Consider the following 8,421-nt stretch of genomic DNA (forward strand, 5'->3'; position numbering starts at 1 on the left):
TCCGGGTCTCTCTAGGAAGCCCGGAGGTTACCTCCTCTCTATGATGAGCAAGTGGTTTCTCAGTTTTAAACAGTGCTGAGGCAGTTCATTGTTAATCTCGCCCAATTTTCCAGCAGTGTATTTCAGAATCTTTCGAGAGGGTCAAATAGACTTCTCTTCCTACCTCCAGCTTCTGCTTCCAGGCTTCCACCTCTCTGTGTACCCCTATTAATGAGTGCAGAACTAATCGAAGAGGGGTTTAGCCCAGCTGGTTTCCTTGGATGGGTGGGTGGGCAGGAGAGTAGATAAAAGTGTGGATAGATAGGTGAATGGGTGGATGGATGGGTATGTGGGCAGATAGAAAGATAGGTAGGTGGATGGATATGTAGGTAAATAGGTACACGGATGAGTAGATGGGCTGATGGAGAGGTGGTATATGGTTAGATAGATGGTGGATAAATGGATGACTAAATGGATGGATGGGTGTGTGGGTGGATGGATTGATGTGGGTGGGTGGAGAATGGATGGGCGACAGATGACAGGTCTGTAAGTAATGGAACATTCACTCTCCATGTTTCTTTAAAAATATTTTATGTGTATAAAAATAAAAATATTTTATTTTATGTGTATAAGTGTTTTGCCTGCATGTATGCAGCCACATGCCTGATGTCCGAGGAAATCAGAAGAAGGTCTCAGATCTCTTAGAACCAGAGTTACAAGCCAGTTGTGAGCCGCCATGTAGGTGTTGGAAGCACTTAGCAGTAAGTGCGTTTAACTGCTAAACCATCTCTCCAGCCCTTACCTTTTCAAAGTCTGTTTTTTCCTGAGCTTTGGTATCTATTTGTGGATATGTTTTGTTGTGTTCCTGATTTTGTTTTTCCAGCTCCACAAACTATGGCCACTGACTATATAACAAGCCAAGCCCAACCTTTGTTCCTGAAGGACTTAGAAGCTATGAGGAGAGGAAGTTAGAATTTTTCCTGTTAGGAACACCTTATGCCCTCTCATTAGGGCTATTGGCTTATGGAAAGCTGCATATTCTGTGTATATAGCCCAAAGAGACATGTGCCTTATATGGGACCCTGGATCAGAGAGTTTTGTTATGGAAACTGGAAAAATGAAGATTTTTGACTTCAAGAGTTTTCCTTGTCAACAGAATTGGTCCTATATTCAGACTCAAATGTGTTCAGACTCAAATGGGCTCACATGGATTATGCCATCCACTGCTTGGCATATAGTTTCCTTGGCAGGAAACTCAGGCATATACGTAAAGACACAAGGGCATACAAGCCCCAGGACATAAGAATGAATGGAGGCCGGAAGAAGAAAGCCAAGATGCTGATGAGACCCTGACTTTCCTGGCTGCCTGGTCTTCAGCTTCGATCTGACTGTAGGCCTCAGGAGAGGGAAGAGTTGTATTCAGTGGTCTTTAGGGACAACTTCTTTGTGGCTCCTTGGGATATAAAAAACTTAGAAAAGAAGAAGATGGATGCTCAGGGGCTGGGAGCCCAGCTTTGTATTCTTGAGACCAGCAGCCGTGGAAGAAGGGACCCCCGAGAATTGGATACAGGAGATTGTTTTCCTGTGAGCAATCCCAGGATTCTCCAGGGGATGCCCACATTTCCTGTATGGATAAACATGAAGAGTGCTATATTAAATGTTAATATTCTTGTGTCCCCAGTGGACTCTTAAAATATAAACATTTACATCCAAAAGGAAAATTACAGACTTTGTAATTACTCCCCGAGTTCTCACTGCCAGTTAGTAGTAAAAGCCCAGATAAAAATTCTAAGCTAAGAATGACCAGAGAAAGAAATTATCTTTAGCGTCATTTTATAGGTTAATACACATCTTATAGGCCATTTAAGAGACAAATGGGGTTGAATGCCAAGTGGGGGCCCATGGTTTAACTCTTCTTTTTTGAATTTTATAGACTACAGGATGAGATGGGGCACATTGGGATTTGGGGTATAACCATCTATGAACATTTTATTGATTACACAAATGAGTATTTACAAACTCTGGATTTATATAATGACCTCTAAAGAGGAAGAGGGAGAAAAAGAAGGCAGGAGTTAGAGTCTAGATCAAGGAAAAAGATTTTAGTTCTAGTCTGGAGCTGGGACCCTGCAGGTTGCTGTTGAGGCCAATCTGGGTCACTGTGCATTTCAGAAAGATCACATTTCTGGCAGGCTTCCTTAGAGCTTCACCATGTTTTGTGTGTTGAGAATCACGTACACATCCAATAGGACATCAGATTCTCACACGTCCTCATGTTAAAGTTCTGGGATAATGAATGAATAGAAGAAGCCAACCCCAGGGAACACCCTAAGTATAAATAGGCCGATTTTTAGGAGTCCAGGAAGAGTCAAATAGCCATATGTGTTTCCAGCAAGTATTGGGGGATATCCCATAATATCCCCCAAACCTCAGTGGCTTCATGCAATAAAAGTGTATTTTCTTCCTCTCATTAGCCCCAAATTCAGCCTGCAGGAAAGGTGCTCTGTGAGCCACATCCTCATTCAACGACCGACCAACCGGAGCTTTCTCCACCCGCTGTGCTATTCTTTCCCACACCCAGCCTCCAGAGTCGCCTAGGCAAGGGAAGCACAAACATGGCTCTCCCCAATGACCTATTCAAAAGTCTCAAAATTGTCCAACCTCTCCTCTGCTCTTAGGTCAGTTTGCAGTTTTGTGAAGCACACAAACACTTGTCATGTTTCTGTCTGAAGCTGTTCAAATCTGCAAGCAGGTCAGATGTTCCTCTGACCCAGTTTGGATCAGACATAGCCTCTGCTGGAGGCTGCTGTGGCACGGCAATGCTGGAAGATGGCTCAGGTTGAGCAACAACGTGAGTAGGTTGTGAAGGACCACTGTAAACCGCGGCAGTTTCTAAAGAAATCATTGTGCTGACTGGAGAGACGCACCTGCAGGGGAAACACAGGATGCACAAGTACCTGGATTTGATTCTGGGGAGAAAGAACAGGTTCTCGAAAGTTGTCTTCTGTGCAGATAGCCACACACGTTCCATAAAATGTGTGTACCTGTACTCACATAACAACAACAAAAATACAAAAGAGACCTTTGTAGGCTTGGTCAATACCTCAAAATCTCAGTGAGATTCTGGTTCAGTGAGAGTGCTGTCTCAAGTCAGCAAGTCCATATCCACACACTCACATGCATGCACTATGGATATGCATGTATGAGTGCACATGTACCCACGTTGTGAATGTACATATGCATGAATAAAAAAATAAACATCCTTTAAAAATAATAACCCTCCCCAAGCCCCTTGACTATCACTCAAGTTAAGTGACTTGTTCAGACATAAAAATCATGAATGACAGAGCTGGGACCAAAAGTCACAGTCTCAGGCTCCAACTCCCTGTGCTTGGAGTTCTGTCCTTTCTGTTGCTCTGTCTCTTGGGTGAATGTATTCCCTCACCAGCAAGGAAAAAATTAAAGGAGGGGGGAAACAAATAGACAAAAGTCAAGAAACATTTAACTGGTGGTTAATGATTTCAAGAATTAATTCCTTTTTGGAAGGGAAATAAGCATGTATTACTTACAGTGCGTTTGATAAAATGATTTTCCCCGCTATATATAAAAGAACTCTCCAAGTAACTTAATGAATGTTTATATTTCATTTATTCAGCAATTAAGCATCTTCACATTATTTTATGAGCATTTGTAGCACTTATTAAGAATTATCAAGCATCCTATCTGGGTCAATGACTGTTCTTTCTCCTTTAAAAAAAACTTTGCAATATCTTATTATTAGAACCATTGCCTTTCTCAGCACAAATTAAATGATGTGTTTAAATAGTGCTGATTAAAAACTTCATAAGATTAGCTTAGCTCTCAGTACCCCACCGGGGAAGTCTCTTTTGCAGTGGATGACAGTTAATAAAGATACTCATGAATGGTCAAAGCACAGAGAGTAAGTAGCTCTGGAGTGCTTGGCCCTAAGTGGGGACCTCTATGTCACCCCCTCCCAGGCCTCAGGGAACGTCATAGAAGGGGTGGAGTCAGAAAGATTGTAAGAGCCAGAGGTTGGGGAAGACTGTTGGAAAACAGTATCTTCTGGACACAACTCAGGAACTCGCTAGAGCTGTGTTTCCCTGCAGAAGATACAGACCAGCACCATCAACATTTCAGCATAGAAAGGGGAGGGGTTCATGAGGACCTACCCATCCTTGAGAGACTCCTGATACTTAAGGATGGCTGGGGGAAGAGGCATGGCTTTGTCAGTGACGTAGTCACTGAGAAGTTGCTTATGCAACCACTGACCTATGCAACAATGGTACTAATGTACGCACACACACATGTAGGCGAACACACACAGGTACACACATGCATGGTGCATGCACACACAGGAGAATAGAAGAGTACATGTTAATAAGACAGTTTTCACTGGGAGAAGGGGGGGAGATAAGAGAAGACAGTAGACTAAAGTTCATTATATTCATGCATGAAAATATCAACAAGAAAATATGAAATTTTGTTATCCTGAGTTTTCTAGCCAAGAGGCACCTCATGTCATACTTACAGTGATTGGTTGAGATGGTCACATGACACATGACTGGATAGGATCTTTCAGCATCAGTATCATTTCCTAGGAAATAAGGCCACTCCAGCTTTTGGAGTTCTCTGAGAGCACTGCTAAAGCTCATGCCTGCCACATCACTCTTCAGTGCTTTTAGGAATTGAAAAGCACAGATACCAGCCATGTTTCTTAGTCAGTTTTGAACTGACAATCATACAAATTCATCTTATTACCAGAAAATCAAAGGAAAACACTTTAGGCTCCTGTAACTGGAAACTCAAAAGGTAGATTCAGTCGTCTCTCAGTTCAGCTTGCTAATGTTTGGCTGGCCTCTTTACTGTGGCAAGAAAAAAAAATAAAAATAAAATTTGTTGGTAGCCAAAGCCAGCAGCTTCCTCCTTTCCTGGACTTCTCAGAAGGGAAGCTTTCTGTTCTAGTGTAAGTTCCAGGGAAGATTCTGGTTGGCTAGCCATGGATCATGTGACCGTCTCTTAATCAATTGATATAGCTGGAAGACATCTCCTAATTAGTTGGAACTGGGTTATTATTCCTACCTGTGTCTGCTGTTACAAATTAAATAAATGTGGCAGCTTAAAGACATAAGTCTAGTTTCTTATAGCTCTAGAGGCAGTAATTGGAAGTCATTCTCACCTGATTAAAGTCAAGGTGTCAATGTGGCTACCCATGGAGGAGCGGCAGGAGAATTTGCTGTGTTATGAATTCCAATTTTGAGAGTTGTGTTCTTTAAACTTTTTAAAATTACATTTAGAAAGAGAGAGAGGAGGGGTGTAGAAACGAGGACACCCTATGGAATTTTTTCCTTCTTTCTGCCAACATGTAGGGCCTGTGGATATAACTCAGATAGTCAAGTTTAGTGGTAAGCAACTGAGCTGAGCTCTCTTGTCAACCCTATGCTTATTCTTGGCATCTCTTGACTCAAGGCATTTTCACTTCAAAGAGCACAGGAGCTGAAATTCTTCTATTATCACATGGCACAACCTTTCTGACCTCTGAGTTTAATCTCCTTTGTGTGCTCTCTTATTTATACTTGTGAGTACACTTGGTGACCATACTGATAACCCTCAGTAGTCACTGGCTCAAGATCTATATCTTAAACCACGTCTTCAAGGTCCTCTTTGCCATGTTAAATTATATTTCTGGGTTCTAGGCACTAGGATATGGATACTTTGGGGGACATTATTCAGTCTAACACAGACAGAATTTGCTCACATTCAATGTCAAGACAGAAAAAAATATTATAAAGCATGTCAGAGATTGTACTCCACAAAAAGGTGTTTTGGGCACACATCAAAAACTACTCTATCAACTAAGGCAACCATTTTGCACTTTATGGAACATTGTTGGTTGTTACCCAAAGTGTGTCTCTTCTTTCTTCCACAGTGATAGCGCTTTACTGCCCTGCATGGTCATTTATATAATAATACTATACTTTTCAGTCTTCACTGTAGGTAAGTGTGCCCATATGGCTAGTTCTCACCAGAACAGTGTGATTGAAATGATGTGTTCAATTCTTGCGTCAGATGTTAAAAAGAGTTGTTCCCTGTCCTCATCCCCTTTTCCTTTTTTCATGGCTGAAATTGAGTGGTCACTGTCCTGGTTAAGGCTCTGTTGTCAACATGGTACAAACCTAGAGTCACATGGGAACAGAAAACCTCAAATGAGGAACTGCCTAGATCAGAGTAGCCTGTGTCCATGTTTGTGAGTCTCTGTAGTAGTGATTGACGTGGGTGGGTCCAGTCCACTGTGGGTAGCACCATCCCTAGGCAGGTAGGCCTGTAATGTGTAAGCAAGATGGCTGAGAATGGTCCAGTGAGCAAGCTAGTAAGCAGCCTTTGCCAGTGGCTCCTGCCTCCAGTTTCTGTCTTTATTTCCTGTCCTGTCTTCCCTCAATGATGGACCATGACCTGAAATAGTAAAGTGAATTTCTCTTCAAGTTGCTTTGGTCAGTACTTTATCGCAGCAACAGAAAAGAACCAGAATAGTTGTCTACTTGGCTTCAATTGTGTATGTGAATGTAACAATAAGACAGAGAAACCTAGACTCCCAAATGGCCTCATGGAGGAGAGGCCCCTCACTAGCTTCGCTAACCCCAAGTAGCCTAACTGCTATTAAGACCATATATATAACTATGTGTATACATATATTTACTATATATAATTTGGATTTCTATTGAAAGAATTATTAAGAAGTAATACAAAGAGCTCCTGTACACGTTTCAGTCGAATTCCTTCAGAATATAGAATAGAATATAGAATATAGAATAGTATTACAACCAAAATGCTAACATTAATATAATCTACAGAGATTAAAATATATATTTTATATTATAAATTTAAAAATACTTACCAAGAACAAGGCCATACCTACTCAACAAGGCCACATCTCCATATGAGTTTCTGGAGGCCATTTTCATTCAAGCCACAACAAAGGGGTTTTATCAGATGCTTTTCTTTATATCTGAGGAGATGATTGAACATTCTTTTGGCCTTCACTTTAATGTGATGTATTTTATTTACTGATTTTCATGCTGAGCAATCTGGTGCTGAGGCCTCGGCTTGCCTTGAACTTGAAATCTTACTGCCTCAGCCTCCCAAGTACTAGTCACCAGATAAGCAGCGAGCCCTAGAAGAAACCAAAGCCTACACCACTCAATCCTTAGCAAGTGTTGCGTATCTAGTAAACACCTTGGCCAACAATGTCCTACAGATGCTGGATATCCAAGCATCACAGCTAAGGAGGATGGAGTCTTCAATCAACCATATCTCACAAACAGTTGATATTCATAAAGAGAAAGTTGCAAGAAGAGAAATTGGCATGTTGACCACCAATAAAAACACTTCAAGGACCCATAAGATTATTGCGCCAGCCAACCTTGAGCGGCCAGTTCGTTATATTCGAAAACCTATTGACTACACAATTTTAGATGACATTGGACATGACATAAAGGTGAGTACCCAGAATATGAAAATGGGTAGATTGCCATGTACAACACCTCCAACTCATAAGCCCCCAAGTCCCCCTATGTCAGGGAAGGGGGACACTTGGGCGGCACTCCCCCTATCGAACACTGGAGCCAGTGCGTCCTCCAGTGGTACCAAATGATTATGTACCTCGCCCAACCAGTAATATGGCTCCCTCGCAGCAGAGCCCTGTGAGGACAGCTTCTGTGAATCAAAGAAATTGAACTTACAGCAGCAGTGGGAGCAGTGGAGGAAGCCACCCAAACAGTCGGAAGAACAGTAGAAGTGGGAGTGTGGAGGTTCCCATCGCTGTTCCTACTCCGTCTCCTCCCAGCGTCTTTCCAGGTCATCCTGTTCAGTTCTACAGCATGAATAGGCCTGTCTCTCGCCATACACCCCCCCCCCCCACAATAGGGGGTTCAGTGCCCTACAGACGCCCTCCCTCCATAACTTCACAAACAAGCCTTCAGAATCAGATGAACGGAGGTCCCTTTTATAACCAGAATCCAGTTTCAGATACACCACCTCCACCCCCACCTGTGGAAGAGCCTGTCTTTGATGAGTCCCTGCCTCTATTGCCTCCTCCAGAAGATTATGAAGAGGAGGAGGCAGCTGTGGTTGAGTACAGCGATCTTTACACGGAAGAGGACCCACCATGGGCCCCGCTGTCCTACCTGGAAAAGGTTGTGGCAGTTTATGATTATACAAAAGACAAGGAAGATGAGCTGTCCTTTCAGGAAGGAGCCATTATATATGTCATCAAGAAGAATGACGACGGTTGGTATGAGGGAGTTATGAATGGCATGACTGGGCTCTTCCCTGGAAACTATGTTGAGTCCATCATGCGTTATTCAGAGTAGAGCCGGCACAGCTGTGCTTCTCTCTCAGGAGTCAGGTCTTCCCAGATTAGGTAGA

General features: G+C 42.6%; 1 pseudogene; it reads left to right on the top strand.

Annotated features, from left to right (window-relative positions):
* The first annotated feature begins 7,241 nt into the window (after positions 1-7,241).
* Positions 7,242-8,409, top strand: LOC116068088 (annotated as a pseudogene).
* Positions 8,410-8,421: the final 12 nt, after the last annotated feature.

Source organism: Mastomys coucha, unplaced genomic scaffold (assembly GCF_008632895.1).
Source record: "Mastomys coucha isolate ucsf_1 unplaced genomic scaffold, UCSF_Mcou_1 pScaffold22, whole genome shotgun sequence".
Lineage (NCBI taxonomy): Eukaryota > Metazoa > Chordata > Mammalia > Rodentia > Muridae > Mastomys > Mastomys coucha.